This window comes from Myotis lucifugus, unplaced genomic scaffold, assembly GCF_000147115.1.
Source record: "Myotis lucifugus unplaced genomic scaffold, Myoluc2.0 scaffold_339, whole genome shotgun sequence".
Lineage (NCBI taxonomy): Eukaryota > Metazoa > Chordata > Mammalia > Chiroptera > Vespertilionidae > Myotis > Myotis lucifugus.
This window is the reverse complement of record NW_005871387.1, coordinates 580,481-606,725: the sequence shown is the minus strand read 5'-3', so window position 1 is coordinate 606,725 and position 26,245 is coordinate 580,481. Positions and strand designations below refer to the sequence as shown.

Below are 26,245 nucleotides of genomic sequence, written 5' to 3'. Positions count from 1 at the left end.
TTATATTTAAACATTATTTTTTTTCAAATAAGGAAAGCTAAAAAAGAGAGCCAGTGTTTAACTTTCTGTCAGTCAGTGGTGAAATGAGGCTACAGGAAAGATTTATCTGAAATCAGAAGAACTCATCATTCAGAAAGATCCTACTAACCATGGTCTTGCTGAGATATAATTACCTTGAAAGTACAATTATGGGACATTTTATGTCTTCTTACGGACCTGGCTGAATACATAACTCTTCTGTAAATGTGAATTAAATCAATGCCTTAGACTCTGACTATACCTTTATTTTGTATTACTAAATAACAAAGTTCAGCATTCCATCCATTCATTCATTTATTCTTAAATTCCTTCTATTTTGAAACACTCTGATAAGCACAGTTGAGATACAAAAAAGAAGAAACATATCTGTCCTCAATGTAGTGATAGCCTAATAGAGAAAATAAGAAGTAACAAATAACTATATTACAGAGTAAAATGTAATTGATCAGAAACTGTTGTTAATGTTTCAATAGCTAAAATCTCTTTAGAGAATAAAGGAGGGTCTACTTTTGGGAAGACATTATATTTAATAGAATTTTGACTTTAATTTCAATTTTTAATATTGTTAACCATTACTATTTCCTTTCACTCCGCCTTGAAGTATGTGTGTGTGTGTGTGTGTGTTTGTGTGTGTGTGTGTGTGTGTGTATATATATATATTAATACAATAATTTATGTCCTTGACATGTTGACAGGCTTTTTTGTTATTCTATTGTAATTTATTCTGCTATATTCAATCAAGAGGCATGTAAGTACAGATTGGGGTGAATTATTTTAAAGTTGAAGGAGCTGGGGTATCCTATATAATGAAAGCATAATATGCAAATAGCCCGAACAGCTGAAAGACCGGTCAGCGGGAAGCGGGGCTAGGAAGCGGGTGGCACCAGGCCGGGCAAGGCAGGTGCCAGCAGGCAGAGGGAGGGCATGGCAATCAGGGGGCGGCAGGACGATGAGCGTCCCCAAATCGACCTGCTGGTCATCTCCCGCAGAGGGAGGCCAGACTGCGGCTTAGGTGTCAGTTGGACATCCCCAGAGGGCTCCCGGACTCCAAGAGGGTGCAGGTCAGGCTGAGGGACCCCCAAGTGCATGAACTTTCATGCACCGGGCCTCTAGTGTCAGTATAAGAGAATAACGATGAGAGAGGAAATAGGAGAAAGACCAGCAACCAGGAGAGGCCATCAACATTACAATCCTCAAGCTAAAGAGAAGGCAGGAAAATGCAACTATGAGATATTTAAAGTGGTTCATCTTTTATGAAGTGCATTAAAGCTTTTTTGAAGCATCTGTATAATAGTATGTAAACAAAAGTTGGTTGATTGGCAGATTGTGTTCATTTTCAATATGATTTCTCAGGTTTTGTATATATAAATTAACATTTATAGACAGCAAACATGAAACATGTAATAAAATATTAGACTTAGAGCAGGTCTCTGTATCTGCATACATGTATTTTCAGTTAATTTATGTTCTTTTTTCTCTTTACTTAGAATTTAGCCTCTTCTCTCCCTTTCTTCCCCATCTCCTATTTCTCTCAGTCAGTCAACTTTATCAATCTACATTGTTTAGCTTTAAAGTTTTCTATCAACTCCATGTGCTTCTTCATATATTTTTCTCACTTTCACTGTTACAACTTTCTTTATTGACTTGCTTTATTTCAGTCAATCTGCTGGAATTCTTTGCATGTGATTTTTCTGCCACCACTTTGTCTCTCTACAAGGTAGATACCTGTCTTGTAAAAATATCGGTGGTTGTTTGCTTTCTCCTGGTGCTTAGACAACATTGCCATATTTGGGAGATTTTGCACCAATATAACTAATACAAAATGCTACTAAAAATCCATAAACAAACTTTCTATTTATCTTTGTGTGCAATGTTAGAAAAAGTAAATATGAGAAAAATAAAATTTGGTAGATTATATTAAAATATAATTCAGCCTAATATGATAATCAAACAAAAATGTAAAACATTTTATAGATATTACTTTCACTGGATACCAGCATCAATCTGAAAATAAATGAAATTGTCAATATTATGTTATTTATAAAATTGAGAAAAAATAATGATAAATAAGTTTTAAATTTAAGAAGTAATGTAAAAACATTGATTCATAAATCTTAATGATCATGTTAAGTAGCATTATTAAATTGGTTTCAAATGTTATTCATTTTGTCAATAAAATGATATTCAAAATTGAGTGTGTATAATTACTACAAAATTACTAAAATTACTTAAAAGATAAGAGTTTATTTTTATTTATTTTTTTATTTTGTTTTATTGCTTAAAGTATTACAAAGAGTATTACATATGTCTCCTTCCCCCCCCCCCTTGACATTCCCCCGGCCTCCCCTACCCCCCAGTGTCTTATGTCCATTGGTTATGCTTATATGCATGCATACAAGTCCTTCAGTTGATCTCTTACCCCCCTCCTGCCCCCCAACCCTCCCCAACCTTCCTGCTGTAGTTTGACAGTCTGTTCGATGCTGCTCTGCCTCTGTATCTATTTTTTTTGTAAGGTAAGAGTTTTAAAACCCAAAAAGAAAACAGTTAAGTCAAGCAAAATATATTAAATACTTGACAACAAATGAGAATTTGGTTACATGTTCATGTACCTTAAAAGAGAACAATATAGAATGTTTAAAGGTATTGACTATAAATATTGACTAGGAAGTTAACTAATAAAAAATGATGGAAACAATGCGATACACTGTCATTGCATAGAATTCACATAGATCCTTTTCTCTCCTAAAGAACAACAATGCCTATGTTATCATCATGGACTTTAGGAAATAAATCTCAGATATCACAAGATTATCATCTAAAGGTCACCACACTGAGACTAAGGTTGCATAATTTTCAGTGGCAAAGAAAGACCAGGATTCTAAGCAGGTGATGTATTTTTTTTGCCCCAGCTGCCTCTTTATGTAGATTTGTATACTCCCTATGTTTTTGTAAAGTCAATCAATGAAGTTTTAAGATTTAAAGACTCCTCGAGAAAGGTGGCATCCAACCTACAATATCCTAAGACAGGGAGAGGCTAAGGACTAAAGGGAGCATGAAAGGCTGAAAAAGTAAGCGGGGTATGTCTCATACCTGGACTTTGTAACCTTGAATAGAAACCAAATTTTCTAATTATGGCTAGAATTTAAATTAAACCAAAATGTGGAGTGATCCAGTCTGAGTTCGTTGTCTCGAGAAATCAAAGAAAGAAGCTGTGGACAACAATGGTAGGTTGAAGCAAAGTTTATTGACAGAAGCTAGTCCTCAAAAAGGTGTGGCTGGGTTCCAAAAGCACGCCAGTGTCCAGAGCTTCCTGTCCATGTTACAGTTGGGTGTTAAACTCCATTAGTCCATGTATGGAATCCCACATGGCCATAAGACACTGGGCGCAGGGATGTGCTCCTCTGCCACAGGAATGGCAGGAACCCATTGCAAGCCAGAGAGGAGAGGAGAAAGAGAGAACACACTTTTTTTTTCTTTATTGATTAAGGTGTTACATATGTGTCCTTATCCCCCCACTACTCTACCCCCCACTCATGCCCTCACACCCCTGGTGTCTGTATCCATGGGTTATGCTTATATGCATGCATACAAGTCCTTTGGTTGAATGCGCTTTTTAATCTTCTGGCAGATACACACCTTGCTAGTTCTTGATTGGTCTTTTCAAAGAATTTTGCCTTAGCAACATCCTTGGGATTGGTTTAAATGCCTCAGTGCCTTGTGACTGGTTATTTGCAAGCTGCCTGTCTTAGCAACATCCATACATTTTAGAGTTTGTCTCCTTAGTGGGCCCTTCCTTCCCTGTCCAGCAGGGTTGTCCTAGTAAGTCCACCCAGCTAGACTCTCGGGTTATACTTTCTCCTCGCATGGTCCCATCCCTGTCTACCTAGCTCACTTCTGTCTCCTCAAAAATGGACCTTTTGCCTTAGCTGGTTTGGTTCAGTGGATAGAGCATTGGCCTGCAGGCTAAAGGGTCCCAGGTTTGATTCCAGCCAAGGGCATATGCCCACATTTCAGGCTCAATCCCCAGTAGGGGGTGTGCAGGAGGCAGCCAATCAATGATTCGCATCATTGATTTTTTTTTGTGTGTGTGTGTGTGTGTGTTTAATATTTCTTTATTGTTGAAAGTATTACATATGTCCACTTTTTTCCTTCACAGAACCCCTCTAGGCTCCCCTTGTGGTGCCCCCCACCTCACCTCAGGCCCTCAGTACCCTACTGTCTGTGTCCATGGGTTATGCATATATGCATACAAGATCTTTGGTTCATTTCCTCCCATCCACTCACCCTCCCCATCTCTCTCTTTCTCCCTTACTCTCTGAAATCAATAAAAAATATATTTTTAAAAAATGGACCTTCTTTAGACTGGGAAGCAGATCAAGTGGTAGCCTATAACTCCTTCAAACTCAGACACAAGTTCATTCATCTCTGCCATCTCTTTACTTTTTTTCTGCCACTCATGAATTTAGAAGAGCATCCGAAAAAGCCACAGAAATGCATTAACTCTAAGGTATGCTCTCTTATAATTGCAATGAACTAGTCTCACCTTTTAATTTTAAAATATATTACATATACTTGTAAGCAATTCTTTTAATGGAACTGCATTAAGTTGAATTCCTCCAAAAGTAATGTTTTAAAATGAAATAATTACTTTGATTTATGTGAATGTCTTACATTAAATAAATCCACCTTGCTTTTACATTATACAGGTAAAAAGAATATTTTAGTTCACTTTGAATTGCTTTACCCTTCTTCATAGTCCTGAGAACTCAATATTTTGATTAGAAAATTTCTAGAATGCAAATGTCATCACTACATTATCCTCTTTACTACATATTCTTTATTTGCCTTAGTAGATTGCCCATGAAGATTTTAGATTCAGTCAAGTGTCCTAAAATACATGGTATATTGGAGGATGAAACTATTGGAGGGTTAATTGACTGCAATCATTTTGGCTAGAGATATTAAAATGATTAAATATGCTGATTTTCTGTTAATCATTGAGTAGTTTTAATATTACATATAAACTTATAGAACAAATATAGAAAAGATTTCAACTCATAGAGATTATAAATCAATTTATATTCAAGCAGTATTTCATTCTATTTAAAATCAACTCATTAATAGTCTTATGTGAACCTTTCTCATACCACTAAAATACAGTTCCCAAAACTCATTTCAAATTCTTGCTTCCTATTATCTATTGAACTTTGTGTTTGTGAATAGCAGGTGTTAAAATGCAACCATACTCTATCAATCTCTCCTTTTATGTATAACCCATATAAGAATTAAAATTAAAATTTCCTCTGCCTATGTTATACAACTCTTAATTAATTTATTAGAATAAGGACAGGATTAAAGTATATGACTGCTCATAAGAGGAAGTCATTAACCATCCTTTGGATTAAGATGATTGTGAAAGGATATCTTCAACTACCTGTTCTTTACTGTGTTCATAGAAAATTATTAGATGTGGTAGCTTTCAAACACCGAGAGTTAGAAAATAAACTTAAGGTGCAAATAATCATGTATTTATAAGTACTCACTGTGGCATTATATATTCTACAAAAATGAAATATTAGAAACCAACTGAATGTCCTAAAGTCAGAGGATATTTTTTAATGTTGTTAAAAATCACAGTAGGGAATAATTTTTGGTAATCCAAATTATATTTTTGATAAACTGTTAGTGGTTATAAATATGCTCAAAGTCTAATACTAAGCAAAAAAAAAGAATTTAAAAAATCTATTTTGTCTTGATTCTAAGTACATTATCATCACACCTACAATTTAGAAAGTGCTAAAAAAAGAACATTTGAAGAGATATTGCAGCATTAACAGAAATTTTAGGAAAACAATTATAGTGTATCAGGGAGAATTGTTAACATTTTGGACAATGAGGTAATGAGTGATTTTTTTTCTTTAGTATCTTTTTCTTAATGATGATGCTTTATTTTTATAGTCAGAAAATAATAAAAAAAATTAATTAAAAAGTCATTGTGTAATTAATAGCAAAATAGTGATTTAAACAAATATATTAAGAGTTAAGAAGAAAAATTCTTATGGCTGTTTCTGATGCATTTTCATAAAAGAGAAGGAACTGGAATGGTCTGTGGGGAATCCAAAATGATGTTTCTGATGTATGAAGACATGAACGTCATTTAGGTAACAGAAATGTCCACTTCCAATGATAATAGGTAGGATGTTGATTACTGTTACATGTATGTTATAGATAAGCATCCACATATTTTACTGGAAACATCTTGAAAGAAAAAATTTATCCTTCCTCTCCTGAAACCTAATTGGTAGCTGAGTTTAAAGGGCATGTACCAAGTGGTTAAAATTATTGTTTAATCCAACAAAGAAATTTCAAAATCCCTAATCAGTGCTACAATAAACTACATGGCTTATTTAGTTACAAAATAAATTATTTCATTTCTATCTTTTGGATTTCTTCAATTTAATCTCTTTAGATATTATTATTTTATCAGGCTTCAGTATCGGGACTAAACTGATAAAATATAAGTGTGGTGCTTACTTACCTGAGGTTTAGCCTAATCATGGCACTACCACCTCTCTCCCTCCATGTTTATCTAGCTCAGTCACACATTACCTTCTCATTGCCATAAATCAAAGTGAGCTGCCTCATCCCTCTTCATTTTATTACTAAATTGAAAGAACACACTAACCCACAAAATGTCAAATGTTTAATGCTTTAAAATATAAGAGCCCAGAATATCACTCCTACCATTTATTGGGCATCAATTGTGTGCCTAACCCAGTGAAAAGTAATTTACACAATCTTTTACACAGCTTTTCAGCTTATTGTTATGGCAAAAAGCATGTTTGAAAACTGAAAATCAGAAGCAAGAATGGCATGAGGATTATAATACTGAAGAAATAATATTAACTGTGCTGAGTTGTCAACTATTATTTGAATAACTCATTGAGAATAGGGCCTGAGAAATAAAATGATAAAAATCTAGGCTTGTACATGATCCCTAAATGTAAGTTATTAACATGTAAGTAGTTAGAAATAATCATTATATACTAGTATATCTTAACATCTGTACTGCACAATATCTCTACTCCTAAGTGGATAGAAAATACCACAGACAGTAAGACAGTAAGATCCCAATTAGCTCTTAAATGGGTCACATTAACATGAGCAAGTAATTTAGGCATTGGGGCATCATGGCTCAGTTTTCTTGTTATATAATACTAAATTAAATAGAGTGCTTAAAATTTCAGAAGATAATATTGAGGTTAGACTACAAAATGACCTTTAACTTTAGATATTAGCAGAAATACAGAGAATGAAGTTTTATTAAAATAAGCAGACAAACAAAATAAGAGACACTGTACAAAATCAAAGCAGGATGACAATCTATAATTTGGGTAGTCAAAAATCCTCTTGGGAACTTAGAATTCAAACTATAGGTAATATTGTAAATAAAGAAATACTTTGTTTTTCCATAGCTGCATTCCCAATGTGTATAACAAATTATAAAACATAATGAGTTCTTATTTGTTGAATGGATTAATGAATGAATAAATGTATGGTTATATTAAAATTTTAGAAAGAAACTTAACTTTGACACATTTTAATAATAGTTAATTGGTTGTATTATTGTGTATTTAATTTGGAGGTCTTCCAGTAACTACTAAAATGTTAAGGCTCCTTAAGGGAAGCATAAGAGAAATCACAAAATTAAGAAAATAAAGTCTAAGTAAAAATTAACTTACACAACTATTTTAGCTGATAAAAGAGCAGCAATCAGTGAAACTATTTAAGGATATAAAAAGTAGACTTCTCGTTAAGATGGTGGCATAGGTAAATGCTATACCTGAATCCTCCCATAACCATATCAAAATTACAACTAAACCACAGAAGAACCATAATTCAGAATCACCTGAAATCTGACTGAATGGAAGTCCTACAACTAGGTGAAGATTTGGAGACACAGAATGGACTTGTCCAGCATAAAAATTTGAAGGGATATCTTGGCTGTGGAGGTGCCCCCTGAGGAGCAAGGGGTCCCAGCCCCACACCAGACACACAGCCCCTGGTTCCAGGGGCAGAAAGAGAGTCTCCATAACTTCTGGCTGTAAAAACCATTAGAGAGTGAGATGGAAAGCTGCTGTAGTCCCAGGCAGTTCCTCTTAAAGGGCCTGTACACAGACTTACTTAGACTCACACCCTCTGCACTGGGGCAGCAGCTCAAAAGGTGCCAAAACATACAAAAAGAAACCGCCTGTCTGGCATTAGGACAATAGCTAAAGGAGTAGCTTTCTCCTATTCAAAAGTGCTGCCAGAAGCCTTTTCTTAGACACCCCAAACCCAACAGAGTTGACTGGAAGACACCATATCTGAGTCTCCATCAACCTAGTTCACACTGTTCGCCCTGTCCTGGTGATACCCTGAGAACCTGCCCCACTCAACTGGCAGGCCCATGCAAGCCATTTCTAGTAGTTTTTCCATACAACTGGCCTCTCTTGCCTCACACTTTGAAATTTCCTAAAATCTCTCAAATAAGCAGCCTATGTATACCTCCTACCTTTTGCTAAGTGACCCCAAGCCTGGCACTAGCAACAGCCTACTTTGGTTCCCAGATAGGCCTCTCCTGGGTACTTCTAAGCCCAACACTAGTAGTAGCCATCTGCAGATCATTTTGTAGCTCATGCTGGGTGGCTACAGGCAGAGCATAAGTGGTGGCTTTGCACCTCTAGAGAATCCCCAGAGCCAGTGCACCTTGTGGACAGCTTCAGACTAGACCAGATTACAGCCTTACCACATTTATGAGTGACATACTCATTGAGCACCACAGCCCACTGAAGCAAATCCTGCTCTATAGGGTCGACTCCTGTAGAGCAGCTCCTCCACTGTAGTCACAGCTAGTCTTCACAGCCAGTTGTCATGGGGATCAAACCCTCCAAGTGATGCCAATAGCAATCAAGACTCAACTACAAGAGGTTGCACATACCCATACAGAGGCTCACCTGGAACACCCAGGTCACATGACAGGGTAAGCTGCACCACTGAGATGCACCAGGGTAGGACACCTACTACACAAGGCCACTTTACCAAGTCTGGAAGAAATAACAGTTCTACCTAACACATAGAAACAAAAATAGGGAAGTAGCCATAATGTAGAGACAAACAGGTTCCAAATGAAAGAACAAAACATAACCCCAAGGGGAAAAAAACCTCAACAAAATGGAAATAAGAAATCTACCAGATGCATAATTCAAAACAATGTTTATAAGGATGCTTAAGGAACTTAGTGAAAACTTCAGCAGCATGAAAAATGGCATAGAAAAAAAAGTCAGAACTGAAGGATATACTAACTGAAATGAAGAATGATTTACAGGGAATCAACGGTAGAGTAGGTGACTCAGAGAACCAAATCAGTGAGTTGGAATATAAGGAAGTGAAAAACATCTAATCAGAAGAGCAAAAATTAAAAAAAAAGAAGATAGTGTATAAGGAGCCTCTGGGACAACTTCAAGCATACCAACAGTTGCACCACGGGATACCAGAAGAAGAGAGAGATCAAGAAATTTAAAACTTATTTGCAAAAATAAAGACAGAAAACTTACCTTACCTGGTGAAGAAAATAGGCATACAAGTCCAGGAATTACAGGGTCTCAAACAAGATGAACCCAAAAGGCCCATACCAAGGCACATCATAATTAAAGTGCAAAATGTTAAGGACAAAGAATCATAAAAGCAGCAAGTAAAAAGCAGCTACCACCAAGAGAGCTCCCATAAGACTATCAGCTGATTTCTCAACAGATATTTTTCAGGCCAGAAGGGAGTGGCAAGATATATTCAAGTTGATGAACAGCAAGGACCTACAAACAAGATCACTCTACCTAGCGAAGCTATCAGACTGAAAAGACAGATAAAGAGCTTCACTGCCATGAAAAATGAAAGGAGTTCATCACCATCAAACTAGCATTACCTGAAATGTTAAAGGGTCTTCTTTAAGAAGAAGAAAACAAGATAAAAAATAAGAACAATAAAATGGCAATAAATACATATCTATCAGTAATTGAATCTAAAAATCAAAATAAATGAACAAGAAGGACAGAAACAGACTCATAGATACAGAGAACATTTTCAGGGTTGCCATATGGGAAGGGGTCTGGGAATGAGTGAGAAAAGGTGAAGGGATTTAAAAAGTTAGGGAATAGCCATGGGGATGTAAAGTACAACATAGGGAATATAGTCAATAATATTCTAATAACTATGTATGGTGTCAGATGGCTATGAGATTTATCAAGATGATCACTTAGTAAGTTATATAATGCCTAGTCACCTAGAGTACACCTGACACTAATATAATATTGTATGTCAACTGTAATTTTAAAAAGATTTAAAATATATAAATCTAATAAAATAAAAATTACTGAGTTATTTCTTTCTACTGAAAGAATAAGAAGAAATTCTCTAAAATTGAAGACAATATTAGAAAAAATGCATAACTGTGACCCCACTGAAATTTAGAAAAAAATAGATTTGGCAAAATTAATAAATTGATTTATACCATCATTTATTAAGTAAACATTTACTGATTACCTGTAGATATCAGGAACTGCAATAGGAACTGGAAATACCAAGAGAGCTAAGAGATGCAACCTTCCCCCATGGTTCCAAGGAATAATTTTTATCCCAGCCGGAGAATGAATTAGATACTCTTCACATTGTAATCTCTGAGTGCTGTGATGTATGTGTACTGCTATGATTTGAAGCATCATTTCCTGTAAAGTTCCCTTTTGATCCATTCAAAATCATACAATTCACAGAGAAATAGTTAAACTTGTAGCTCTAAAGCACTGTTCAAAGAAAAAACTGATTGTTCGTCTAGCCATATTTCTATATAACCTGTAATTGGAAACAACAATTGCATTCTCCAGGTCTGTGGGGCAATATGCAAATCAGAATTCATCTGCACAATGGAGTTTTGTGATTTCTCTCAGTATAACCTATCTTTATTTGCCAGCTCCTTACATGACAGAGGGTTCAATAACCCCTACTTCTCCAGTGCTCTGGCAAAGGAGCAAGAGATTGCTTTCCAGGCGGGTAGTCACAAGTAAGCAATTTCAGGAATCCTCTAATGAGGCAACCCATAATGGTTTTCCTAACTGAGTTCTTTCTCCAAGGAGAGAGAAAAAAAGTAATTCTAAATTCTAGCAGCCTGTTTTAAGTTTTAAGGAGGAAAACACACACACACACACACACACACACACACACATCCCTTGTGTGAAAAAGAAATAAAATAAACACATAAATAAAAAGACTTCAAATACTTATAACTCAACAGAATGAAATGCAGCATTTTATGTATTTATTGTGGGTGCTTCGAATTTTTGTTCTGTTTTTCTCTCTCAAATGAATAACAGACAATATGATTGCAGCATAATATTTTTTTCTCTTGATCTAGTTTCAAAAAAGTGCTCCATTTGAGATGACTATGACCTTAAACATGTACATGAAAATATTAAGGTGTATTAGAGATTTCATGATTCATTTGTATTTTATAGATCTACTTGTAAAGCTTATTACTTATTATGAGGAATACTTACTTTTTAAATAATATGCACCTGAGCCAGTATGTGTAGTGTTTCATCTGGAATTTTTATTTTCAGCACTAATGTTCTGGTACTACTGCTCTCAAGAGTTCTCATCTCTTTCTCCAATGCATAAAATAAAACCTCTAATTACAATATATTAATAGTATAAATTGTCATAGACTTTTAGAATTAAAAATAACTGCAGAATTCAGCTATTCAAATCCTTCCCACAATTTGGCTTCAGGGGGCTCACTTCAAATTTTTATTCAAGAACTCGAAACTAGTAATTTCTGCAGAAATGCTTGAGCCCTTTTTCAAAACACAAGTCCCTCAGTCAACAATCTTCAGGTCTCCCCTTTTCTTACCACTGCTCTGTGGCTTCTGCTGACTCTGTACACTCCACCCACCACAGCTCACTGTAGACGCCGGCACGCTACTTCCATGGGCATGCCAGAGTGTGTCACGAGCCATAATAGATGGTACATGTCCAATGGCATCTTTGATGTCAATTACTAGTTTGGGGGCCAAATTTCTCTAGGTCTATCACTCCTTCATTGCCAATATCCAAGCTCTTTAACTTCACAGAATCTTGAAAATCCCTTGACCTTCCTTTCTAATATTAGGGAAATAACTTCCAGGCATTATGTTTATTCACAACCAAGAGACTATGTCATCTTACATGTCAACAATGCCCTCAACTCTACCAGGGACTCCACCTTACCTTAGCCTCTTCCCTGGTCTGCTCTGTAAAACCTCACCTCTTTATCCTTTGAGGCCAGTAAGAGAGCAAGGCTGAGAAAAACTATGCAATTAAGTATAAGTCAATAGATTTCAAATTCAGCTGGTCATTCAGCTAGCTCAAAAGTACTTTTTTTCCACACTCAATACTCACTCCGAAATTTTAGTGTCAATCTCAAACTTGCCACCTATACCCATCCAAATTTTTAACACAGAAACTTAACATCATGCTTACAGATAAATTGTCATCACCAATAGACATCAGTTTCCTTCCATTCAGCCTTTTAAGGCTCCAAATTAATTGTTTCGTCTCCTCATGGCCTTTCCATATCAACCACCCTATCACATATTTGCAGCTTCACTAGTACTATGTTTGTAAAACTTCTACTGACTCCTCCCTCTCAGCACAAACAACAGTGTGAATTATGTATAAGGGTTAGCTCTGCAGGACGTGTGTGTGTGTGTGTGTGTGTGTGTGTGTGTGTGTGTGTGTGTTTTGGAAAAGAAGGCAGAGAGAACATTCAAATATGAGAATAACTGGCACTAATTCAACTACATTAATTGAGCACAAACCTTGTGACACAGGCTTTTTACAAATACCTCCCTAAAAACACTACAGATACGTGTTATTATACTCATTATACAGAGCAGGATTCTGAGATTCAGGTATTGTAACTTGTCCAATGAAGTAATAATAGCTAATATTAATTTAGTTCTTACTACTTATTAGGTACAGTTCAAACCACTTTAAATTATCCAACAATGTAATCTCCATAAGCTTATTAAGAAAATAGCCATATAATCGCCCAATTTATAGTTGAGAAAATATCACCCATCCTAGTGAGTACCTACTCCTTTAATTAACCCAATGCTTAAAACATTGTCTATCTTCAAGATCTCTTATTGTTCACTTTACATGTACCTTAAAAAGGTGGAGTGTTAGCACAAAGCCCTTTGTACAAAAGAACAACTTGGATTAATTATTGCTTCTAAATCTACTGTGTCACTATTTCCCTCTAGTCTCTCTCCCTTTCTTTCTCTCTCTCTCCCTTTTCTTCTCCTTTTCCCCCTTCATGTGCTTATTCATAAATCTTTGTTAGGTTTCATAATAATCTCCTGCCTTATCTTTTTTATTGTGTTCTGGGCATCTCTTCTAAAGCACAAGCACTGTTCATAATTGTTTGTCCTTGTTTTGTCCGCTACTGGATTCTGTTAGCACCAGGAAAAATCCCCTAGACAGGACATAAACATTTGTACTCAAGCCTTCCTGAACTGCTTGTAGTTCCTAACTTATCTTTATCCTGAGTTTTATGCCTTTGATCATGCTTATCCTAATAGTTAAACATTCTCTCTGCTTTTCTACCAACACACACACACACACACACACACACACACACACACACACACCACACACTCCTGTCAAGTTAACCCTATATAGTTTTCAGATTACATGATCCACCATCTACTCATTCTGATTTTCACCATCTAACCACCTTTACAAAGCAACTTATTCATACTTTGTTCATTTTGACAATAGTTTGTTCATTTTGACAATAGTACTAGATCAGAGTTTAGCAAATTTCTCCTGTAAAGGGCCAGATTTTAGGTTTTGTGAGCTTAGAGACAAAATTGAACAACTGTTTTCCCCTGTTTAAATTTTACACTTAAAATTTATAAAATACTTGTCTCTCAGTACATACAGAAACAAACAGTGGTTCAGATTATGAGACAAAATTTTTCAATATTTGTCCTAGATTATAATTATTTGTATAATTTGTATGTCTCTCTGATTTACAATGTGAATGTAAGAATTGTATGTTTTACCTTTTATTTATTTTCAGTTATTATCTCAATATTTGACACATGTTAGTCATTTAATATAAGTTAATTAATTTGAAGCAAGTAATAAGAGATATTTAATTCTAAGTCCATATAAAAATGCAGTCAACCTTTTCTTCCATTGTACAAAGGAAAAACTTGCATCAAAAAATGTTAAAGTGGCTTCTCTATGTTTAAGTGTAAATATAATACTTGTATTTTACAACATACTATTAATACCTATGATAGTCATTAATGCTTATACTCATTGGGGCAGAGATTGTGCCTTATTCTTTATCTTAGGCCCAGCACCCAGCATTGAGTCACATAGTTTACAATCCTGCAGTTGCTTTCATCAAGTACATAAAATTAAGAACATAAAATTATTTATAATATATTCTATATAATTGCATCATAGAAGAACACTATGAAGGACACATTGTTATTCTTTTATAGTACACTAGAGGCCCAGGGCATGAATTCTTGCATGGGTGGGGTCCCTTGGCCTGGCAGGTGATCGAGGCCTATTGGAGGCCGGCCAGCTGGGAGGAGGAACCTCTGGAGGTTGGCCAGCCAGCCTCTTGATTGGGACCAATGGGGGATCTGGCCGACCGGGTGAGGGGCCACGGGAGGTTGGCAGGATGGCCTCCCAATCGGGGCAAATGGGGGGACTGGCAGGCTGGGGGGAGGGGCCATGGGAGATTGGTTATGGGAGCGCACTGACCACCAGGGGGAAGCTCCTGCATTGAGCATTTGTCCCTTGGTGGTCAGTGTGCATCATAGCAACTGGTCAACCAGTCGTTCCGGTTGTTCAGGTCATTCAGTTGTTTGGTCATAAAAGTCACTTAAGCTTTTATATATATAGACTAGAGCAGTGGTTCTCAACTCTCCTAATGCCGCAACCCTTTAATACAGTTCCTCATGTTGTGGTGACCCCCAACCATAAAATTATTTTTGTTGCTACTTCATAACTGTAATTTTGCTACTGTTATGAATCGTAATGTAAATATCTGATATGCAGGATGTATTTTCATTGTTACAAATTGAACATAATTAAAGCATAGTGATTAATCACAAAAACAATATGTAATTATATATGTGTCTTCCAATGGTCTTAGACAACCCTGGTGAAAGGGTCATTAGACCCCCAAAGGGGTCGCGACCCACAGGTTGAGAACCACTGGACTAGAGGCTCGGTGCATGGAATTCATGCATGAGAAGGGGGGTCCCCTCAGCCCAAACTGCACCCTCTCCAATCCAGAACCCCTCGGGGAATATCTGAATGCCGGTTTAGGCCCGATCAGACATCCCTCTCACAATCCCGGACTGCTGGCTAACTGCTCACCTGCCTGCCTGCCTAATCTCCCCTAACTATCCCCCCTGCCAGCCTGATCACCTCTAACTGCCTCTGCCTGCTGGCCTGGTTGCCCTCAACTGCCCTCCCGCTGGCCTGGTCACCCTTACTGCCCCCCGCCCACCAGCCTGGTCACCCCCAACTACCCCCACCACCAGCCTGGTTGCCCCATGCAGCTTGCTGTTCAGTTGTTTGGTTATCCCTCACTAATCCCCCTGACGACCTTGTCACCCCATTCAGCCTGCTGTTCGGTCATCTACCCAGTTGTGTGGGTTGTGATGGCCCCTGGCTTTTTATATATTAGGATGATGAAAGTGAGCATAAAGGGATTCTATACTGTGCAGTGCAATACAGCTAAAACATGACAAAGTCAAGACACAAACCTAGTCTTCTGCTCCCATACCTAGGACATTCTCATTATAAATTTGCTACCTCCATACCCAAAGGAAACATTTGTTTAACTCTCAAATGAAGTTATTTCAAAATCAAATATTTTATTGCTAAAATGAGAACCACTTAAACCAGTAGCTTAAAGTTTCTCTGGCAAAGTAATAATTTCCTCTATCTGAGTCTGAAGCATTGATCAGAGGGTTTAACTACTATTAATGCTCCTGAAAATGCTTTTCAACTCAACAAACGGGGGAACTAACTTGATCAAACTTTTAAGGTAGCATTTGATATTATCAATAACATAAGTAATTTATAGAGACAAAATAGTAGAGGAAAAATCTACACTGGGGCAAAAGAAAACAAAATTGCATTAAAGATGCCAATTGTCATGCAAATGCATTTCAATTTGTTTGTGTAATGCATATTTCTTTAGTAAGGCTGATATATTTTTTCAATTTTTGCATGTTATTTTGGATGAGAAAGTTGTTTAGCCATTACTGACTATTGAATTGTAAGAATATACATTTTGAACTATTTTACCATGTGCCTTTACTTTATTTCAATTTAATGTAAACTATGCACATACCTATGGTCAATATGAATTTTATAAACCATATATAAAGCACTCAGTGGCTCATAGTAAAATAGCCAGCATTACATTATACATGTTTTAGAAATCACGCATAGGATAGCACTATGAGCATAACAAGGAGTACCTAGCAATCTCAGAGGGAAGGGGGTGGGTGGGGAGAGATTAACCAAAGAATTTATATGCATAACCCATGGATACAGTCAATAGTGTGGTGGAGGACTGAGAAGGAGTGGGAGTGGGAGTGGAGGGGAGGGAATCAATGGGGGGAAAATGGGGGCATCTGTAATACTGTCAACAATAAATACAGGTTTTTTTAAAATATATTTTTATTGATTTTTTACAGAGAGGAAGAGAGAGGGATAGAGAATTAGAAACATCAATGAGAGAGAAAAATTTATCAGCTGCCTCCTGCACGCTCCCTACTGGTGATATGCCTGCAACCAAGGTACATGCCCTTGCCTGGAATCGAACCTGGCACCCTTCAGTCAGCAGGCCGACGCTCTATCCACTGAGCCAAACCGGTCAGGGCTAAATACATTTTTTTATAAAGAATGAATACCAAGCTACAGCTCAAATAATAATACAGCTATCCCTGAGTTAACTAAAATAGAAACAACTTGCATCATAGTTTCTAATGTTATATCACAAATCTGGCAATTCCATTGGAGTTACAGATGCACAAAATAAAATGAAAAAATTTTAAAAAGTTTTCCATGTCTCCTATCTAAGAACTGAAAGATTACCATTTCCTTAACATTAGAATTAACCAAAGCAAAATGTAATTTACTACTAGTAAGAATATGTTTTCAATATCTTATACATGGAAATTTCAACAGATTCAAAATGATGACAGAAGTTTTGGCATAAAATAAATTATTTGTTGGAGAATAATGCTGGCACTATTGCGACTTTCATAGACTGCTGGTAGGTAGCAGCGGTTTGCAAGGGTGCGTTGATAATATAGCTGCTGCATTCCAAAGGAAGGATTTCAAACTCAAACAATACCTGCTGTGTCATTTCCTAGTATTTTAGTATAAATTCAGAAATTGATCATTCAGAGTACTTTCATAAAAGGAATTATGACACACAGTATTGACTTTTAGACTATGAATGGATTGACTGGCCAGCTATTATTGTTTATACTCTCAAGAAAAGGGTAAATCCCAGATGCTCAACCTATCAAAAATCATGAATCGAGTAAACACATTTCAGGGAAGAGCATGGCACACATTTTAAATTTTACTATTTTACCTTCTAATGAAATAATTTCGGCTCATAAAATACCTGCAGCTACCACATTGTACCCACCATCTAACTTCCTGGTTGTGGTAAAACGAGCTACTATCTTTGGCTTGCAATTATGCAATTTAATTGGTAGGCCATTCATTTAGTCAGCCTTACTTTCTCTATTTTCCCATTACCTTTCAAAATATGGTAGCTACAAAGTTATTATTTAGTTCTAAAATATGATATTACAACTTATTAAATTCTTGGGTTTAGCCCTAACTGGTTTGGCTCAGTGGATAAAGCGTGGTCTGCAAACTGAAGGGTCCTGGGTTCGATTCCAGTTAGGGGCATATGTTCGGGTTGTGGGCTCGATCCCCAGTAGGAAGCATGCAGGAGACAGCTGATCAATGATTCTTCTCATCATTGATGTTTCTATCTCTCTCTCCCTCTCCCTTCCTCTAGGAAATCAATAAAAATGTATTTAAAAATAAATAAATAAATTATTGGGTTTAATGATAACTGACAATGATTCTAGAGACAACTATGATTTAGATATATGTTAATCAAATGTGTAGAAAGAGTTCCATGAACCATTTCCCTCCTAGAAATAATGTAGTAAGCAAGCTAAAATATTGCAATTTTAAAAAACCAAATTAAAAGACACGATTCTAGGGAAAATCATTAGGAAAATCACAAGTTATAAACATGACTTCAATTTCATTTTTTCATAATTCTAATATGCTATTTATTACATTCCTTTCTTAGAGGCATATTTATATTCCAGGTCCAGAGAAAGTTCTGGATCTTGTCCCAGAGTTTTCTGCTCTGCAGAACTTACTGGAAAATCCTATTACACAAAAATCTTAATATAAATTCAGAAATCAAGATATCATTACTGCATTATGCCTGTGCAAGTTGATCTTTAAAAAATGAAAAAAATAGCCTTGAGAAAAAGATAAAGACAGAAACTTCTTCAGTACTTTTAACTAGCCATTACTGTTCCCAAGAGAGAGTAATTAAGTCTGGTAATATATGGCTGAACATTCTCTTTTGAACCTTACATCACTTTTTCTACTTGAAATTAATCTGTTTAAATATGCATGATGGACAAGGTGGGGCAAAGGGCGAAGTTACTGATTAGCAATATACCAACTGCTTTTTTGAGTAAACAGAATATGTTTGTGATCTCTAATATTTATATCTTAATAAGAATTGTATTTCTCTTATGTGGATAGTTTCCAAATTAATTCCTTTTTTTTATTTTAGCACTGTTTGCAATTCTATCCTTGATTCTTATATTCTTATTAAGTGGAATTCTAGATCAACTGGATTTAATCAAATTTTAACAAATTATTATAAGATGACCAGCAGGTGTGGCTCAGTTGTTGAGCATTGGCCCATGAAGCAGGAGGTCATGGTTTGATTCCCAGTCAGGGCACATGCCCGGGTTGCAGGCTCAATCCTCACAGGGGACATGTAGGAGGCAACCAATGGATGTTTCTCATCAATGTGTCTATCTCTCCTTCCTTCACTCTTCCTCTCTCTTAAAAAAAATTTTAATAATTTTTTTTTAAATACTATATGTCAAGGCTAGCATATAATAGGCAAATATGTGGTATTTGAAATTAATTGTATCTTCAAAAGTTTGTGTTCATTTATGTAAATTTCAGTCACAAAGGTGACAATTTAAAACCTTATAACATGAGAAATTACACATTTGAATATATTTAAGATTTTTGGCTATAATTTTCTTATTTGGATTTCAGAGGACACATTAACACTCTTCTTCAATAATAGACAAACCACATGTCCCAAACCACTCAGGAAGCCAGGTGTAGTCCGAGAAAGGGGGCAATATTGGGATATGTGGCAAGAGAGCCAGAGCCCTTTCTTTCAGCTTTGTTAATGCTTGTCAATATACTAGTACCTTCCCTTAGGAAAAGTGCTATCAGCTATCTTTGTACACTGTCATTCATTCAGGAGGAACCCACATTTCTGCATAAAATGTGTTATTTGCCAATCCTTCAAAATAGGCAAGAAGTTGGGAGGTAATTTGGCATTAAAAGAGGTACTTTTTATTTATTTACATATAAGAAATAACCCATTTTTTAAAATAATGACCATTCCTGGAAAGGAGTAGATTCACTAACCTGCTTCTAGATTGTTAAGATCTACACCATTACTAAAATTCTTTTACCTAAGAATAAATTCAAATATGCAAAAGAATAATATTGTTCCACGGTGTAAATGTCAGTCATAATTAGAAACAGTTGGAATGTGATCTGTTTTGGGGGATATATTTTTGTTTGTTTGTTTATTCTGTACTAGTAATTTAGGTCCATTTTACCAGGAGAGTTAAGTATTTTCTACAGTGTAACTTTCACAAACTTGTTATTTGCTTCTCTAAAGCTATTAATTAGCCTTCTCTCACTGACCTGAAGTAAATAAAAATAATAATAATTTCATTCTTCAGTCCATTTTAAACAGAAGAAAAATAATTCATAAAAACAAAGCAAAACCTGTAATGCAACTGCACCACTGTTTATAGTAGGATGACTGTGATGATTACTTTTATGTGTCAACTTGACTGAGCTAAGGGATGCCCAAGCAGCTGGTGAAACACCATTTCCGGGTGTTACTGTGAGAGTGTTTCTGGAAGAGATCAGCATTGGATTTGGATAGTGAGTAAGAAGGTGCCCTGGCCTTTGTGAGCAGGCACTGTGAGATTAAATAGAACAAAAATGCAGAGAAAAGGCAAATTTGCTCTCTGTTCGAGGTGGGCTACCCATCTTCTCCTGGCTTCTGACATTGACCTCATGATTCTCAGGCCTTTGGACACAGACTGACCTACACCATTGGCTCTCCTGGTCCTGCAACTTGTAAATGGCACATTGTGGCACTTCTTGACTCCCTAACCACAGAAAGCAATTCCCATAGTATTTCTCCTCTTATATATCTCTCTATATATCATGACCCATTTTGTATTGCTGACACTCTGGTGTCACATGATTTGATTGACATGTTCAATCAGCTTTTGTCTACTAGAATTGTCTGATCTTATGATTTTTGTTCTGTAATATTTAAGTCCCTTTGTTCATTAATTAATAGCTATTTTATCCCAAAGTTAATATGCTAAGAGTTGCCAAATTTACATACTAGTCTCAACTATCCTTATATTTAGGAACATTTGTATAATCCTCTTTATAAAAATGAACTACTTTTAAAAATAACATTCTTCTTCCTTAGTTGTCAGAGTGTTAGAGAAGGAAATCCAATATTGGAAAATAAATAAAACAAAATGTTTTGTTTTTTTCCAATTAGAATTTTTGGTCTTTTTTTTTAGAGTCCACTACCTCTATATGGTTTCAAACATAATGCAAAATAATGTCTTAACCTCAAATCAGTTAAATTATGAATGCACCTTTGAAATTCTGATGAGTAGAATTTTAAAAGTCTGCCTCTCATTTACTTGATAATTTATGTAGATAAATAAAATACATTTCTCACAAAAATCTCTCCAGTGCTGTGATAACTTATTAGCAGTATTCCACACATTAATAGATAATACTAATAAGTTCTCTGTCTTGTATTTTTAAAACAAAATCTATGGGCAAGAAAATTTTACTCCTATCAGAAATTGGATGACAATGGACAGGACAATAAAGGATTGGAAGAGGGGTCTATCAAATAACATAGGCTTGTGTGAATGAATAACAAGAGTTGACTCTGATAGGGAAGACCATGTAAAAAGTTTTTAGAAAAGAAACCAGTAGCCTGAGACCTCACAAATCTGCTGAAGTAGAAACAAGCAAATGGTTATAGTGTAATTACATTCATACACGGAATCTAAATTTCAGTAAATGGGACTCAGGCTGGGAATGCATAGCAATGAGAACTGCATGTTGTTCAACTTTAGAGGGGCTCTTCAGTCTCAGGCCACTGACAAGGATAAAAGGTACAATAATTCTGGTGAACAATTTAAGAGTTGCTAAATGAGACAACCATCCAACAGCCACTCCCCTAATTCTATTGCCTTGCTAGAGAGTCATGATTTTGTTCTAATACCATTTGATCAGGGGAAGTTGAGTCCTTCCACAGACTCTATCATGAATTTAATTAGTCTAGGTTGGCCCATCAGGATACGTTATTTCTCTTTCCTATCCTTGGTTTACAAAGTGCAAGAGATAAGATTCATAAATGAGTTACACACACCTAAAATGTGTACAAATATACAAAAATCTTTATATATAAATAATTCCATTAAATATTAATATAACTAAGCATGAAATTAAGCTATAAAGTGGAAGTATTTTAAAAGAATGATGTGTTATGTTTAATCACATATTACTAAGCCTGATTCTGGCATTCAGAAATAATAACAATTTTGTTTGTTGTTTTTAAGAGAGAATTTTAGCAAATGACAAAACTTTAAAAATATCACCTATTGTTATTATAGTCTTTGTGTGGTTCACTTATATTTATATACACATATTAAAAGTTTTATACATTCAGATTATAACACATAATCAAATAACCCTTTTAATTAAAATGTGGAAGTGAAATATACATGTACACATAAAAACCTGCATTGAACTCTAATGTCAATCTCTTAGGGAGAAGAACAAAGGAGACAAATACTGAAGTTATCAGTGACAAGTAAGGTACAAACAAACCTTCTAGGTTTCTTTTTCTTTCTCCTCTTTTATGTAAAACAATAGCAACATAAAATGTCAGGAAATAGATTTAATGAATTTTTGTTTTGATACCTACTGCCACCATACTAGTTAAACAGAAAGGGAGTCGCATGCCAATTTACTTATATAATTGCTGTACTTTTCTTTCTTGTTTTGTAAGCAGCTCAATTCAAATTAACCTATACAAAGTCTACATAAAAAAATTATGCAAAGGTAACCAATATGCAAGTAATATGGTACATCAACTGAAAACATCATATCAACAAAGCACAAGTAGTGTGCTGAATTTCAAAAATTCTTAACTAGAAATGAAAAGAAAATTTGATTCAAGACCACCAGGCATAGGTAATCAGTTTACATGCACGTTTGCAGAACAGATGGCAAACTTGCCACAAAGAGTAATTTTTCGTAATCAATATGCAATTTGAGAAGAAACATAAGAGAATAAATGTTTCTCATCCTTCCTGGGCTTTGAAAACATGATTCTTCTGCATAAATTAATTTATCATGTTAAATAATTAACTATGAAGAGATGACAAACATAATTTAAATTAGCTCCTAAATATTGCCTACACTCTTAAAAATAGAAATACTTGTATATAGAAATACATTAAAATAACAAGCAATAACTGATGATCACTTTTAATGCCAAATGTTCCATTTTTAACAACAGAAACAAATGCAAAGAGCATATAATAATAGAGGGTGGACTGAAAGCAGACACACCTCCATGAGATAAAACCTACCCTAATGCCCCAATATTCTCCAGCTCTGCCTATCTTCCATCCTAAAGTTCTTTGATCATGTGTTCACCTTTTTTTTCAGTCATATATAGCATTTTTCTTCACCTTGAGTCTGAAATTCCTTTAATCACTAAGAGTGAAATTATTGATATGCATTTGTACTATATTTTGGGTAAAATGTTATTAATTCTGATTCTTCTGCTAATTAAATAACAAAAAATGCATCTATCATCAACAATATGGCAAGTGAAATTCTACAAATCCAAACCTGTTTGTCTATGATTCACAGAATTACCCCAAAATATTTACCTTGTTTTTAAAAAGTGAAACCCAAATACAACACTCATTATAAGACAATATAGGTACAATGAGCATCAGCTCCTACCAACTGAAAGTAAACAAAAGCAAATAAATTTCATTAGCTCCATCCAAGTCATCCTTTTTCCTGAAAAACTACAGTTTAATTTCCTCTTTTCTTTTGTTTCAAGTAAGCACTTAGTTATGTGTTTAAAAAGGTGATGACTCTCTTTATCTAAGTACAAAGATTTTCAATTTCAGTTTTTTAATATATTGCCTCAGATTCCATTTCATCTATTCCTAAAAATTTACAACTGAAAACTTAAAAGAAAAAATGAGTTCTGTTTTTGCCATGAAGCACATTATATGCAGAGTGAAGTAGTTTGGGTTATAAATTATTTCCCTGCCACAGGACATACAAATAGAGACCCTACAAATTTCATCATCATTTTCCCACATACTGCCTGTAGAAATTAAAGTATGTCACCTATGTACTACCTTTAATTTTTTCATGCATTCAAAATGTAGAACTAAATTTAAAATATATCTCAGAAATTAATGATTGGGAGAAATAACTCAAAAATAATATTCAACTTAAAGATAGGTAAGTAGGTTCATCCATAAGGTCAAAAGTGTGTGTAATAGGGGTTATTTTTATTTTAGTGGAGCAAAAGTTTGAGAGAAAATAGAATAAAGTATACACATCCTATATAATAAATCCTAATATGCTAAGTGTCTTGTCATCTAGTTGTCCATTCAACCAATCAAAGCATAATATGCTAATGATATGCTAAGGCCACTCAACTGCTTGCTATGATGTGCACTGACCACCAGGGGGCAAACACTCCAACCAGTAGGTTGGCTTGCTGCTGGGGTTCAACCAATCAGGACTGAGCGAGATGGGCTGGACAGGCCCTGGAACCCTCCCGCAGTCCCTTCCTGGCTGGCTGACCTCCTGCATCCCTCCCTGGCCCTGATCATGCACTGATGGGGTCCTTCTGCCTGGCATGCTCCCTCTCAAAATCTGGGACCCCTTGGGGGATGTTGGTGAGCCAGTTTCAGCCCAATACTGCAGGCCAGGCTGAGGGACCCCACTGGTGCACAAATTCGTGCACTGGTCCTCCAGTGTTAAAAAACAAGTAGTCCTTCTTACACTGCCTTTCTATAAATGATCTCAGGATGAAACCTTGGCATGTGGCTATGGTCATAACTGGTCCCTCCTCCCACTATGAAAACTTTTTAACCATTGAGCTTTGGCAGGATCTGTTATGAAAAATGATTTAATATAGGGGTTCTCAAACACTGGTACATCCATATGAGCTTGTTAGAAATGCACATTCATAAGCCCTCCCCTGACTATGGGATCCAAGTGTCTGTGGGTGCAGATTGCCAGAAATCAGATTTGAATACTCCCCAGATGATTTTGAAGCCCCTCAAAGTTTGAGAACCATTGGTTTAGTAGATGGCAAGCTATATTTAAAAAAAAGGCAGGTTACTATCAATATCATTTTATTAGTTCTTATAGTAGTAGTAGTCAGCCTATATAATAAAAGGCTAATATGCAAATCGACCAAACATTTGGCCACAATGACAGGCACTGACCACCAGGGGCAGATGCTCAATGCAGGAGCTGCCCCCAGGTGGTCAGTGCTCTCCCAAAGGGGGAGCGCCGCTCAGCCAGAAGCCAGGATCACAGCTGGGGAGCACAGCGGTGGCGGCAGGAGCTTCTCCCACCTCCACAACAGCGCTAAGGATGTCTGACTGATGGCTTAGGCCTGCTTAGCCATCAGTTGGACATCCCCTGAGGGCTCCCAGACTGCGAGAGGGTGCAGGCCAGGCTAAGAGACCTCCCAAGTGCACGAATTTTTTGTGCCAGGCCTCTAGTATTTCTATAATGGGTCCTAAATTTTTTTGCACCTACCCAATGCACATGCAAAATAAGCTGGAAATGCTAGGTGGCATCTGTCATGATATGATAGAGGAAATCCATGCATAAGAATAGGAGAAAAATGAGTCTTCATCCCATGCAGCTTAAATGTCTATCACTTGACATTCAAGACTCAAAGACATCTCTAAAACTTGACATTCTAGAACACAAAAATAGCAGCTCATATCACTAAGTGAGACATATATTTATCCCCTTGTTTTAGTCACAACATAAGTTCAGTATTATGTCATGAATGGATGGTGTACATTAGTCTTGATGATGTAAAAATATGAGTACCCATATAACATGCCAATCTAAAATAACAGGCAATAAAATTGTTGATTGTACTAATTTAGAATTTTTTACTCCTTGTTTTTTAGCCCTTCTCATTTGTTCTCTCAAAATGAATCAGTAAGATTTAAAAGTTAGGGATCTGGGTCAAATATATCCATAATATTGATTTTTAAAGAAGTGTAGATGAAGAAACTATATGTTCTGTTCTTCTTAAATAGTCACTGTCTTACTATCTTTTACTTTTAAATAATCAGCAAGGAATGCTTTCTCTGACCATGTAAGTAATGCCCAGCTCCCACTTAAAATATTTTGAAGTGAGGGAGAGTGAAGTTTAAATTTTAAATCTAAGTTAATTTTTTTACCCTATTCCTTACTCTTTTGATTGTCAGAAGTTTTTCAATTCACTGAAAATTTGAACAAGTCATGTATTTTAGAGTTTTAGATAAACATGATGCAGACTAAAATATAATGCCAGTGAAAGAATCATTAAAAAGTTGGATCAAACCCTCAATTAAAATAGACCTTTAACATTTGGGATAAGTAACTCTTGCCCAGCTTA

At 35.9% G+C, this 26,245-nt stretch overlaps 1 protein-coding gene across 1 annotated transcript in view; it reads right to left on the bottom strand.

The window, feature by feature from the left end:
• Nucleotides 1–26,245, bottom strand: part of LOC102430991 (cell adhesion molecule 2) — a gene marked incomplete at its 3' end in the record, with an annotated part of 1,034,261 nt that overhangs the window by 545,138 nt on the left and 462,878 nt on the right. The gene's annotated exons all lie outside the window — the stretch shown is intronic.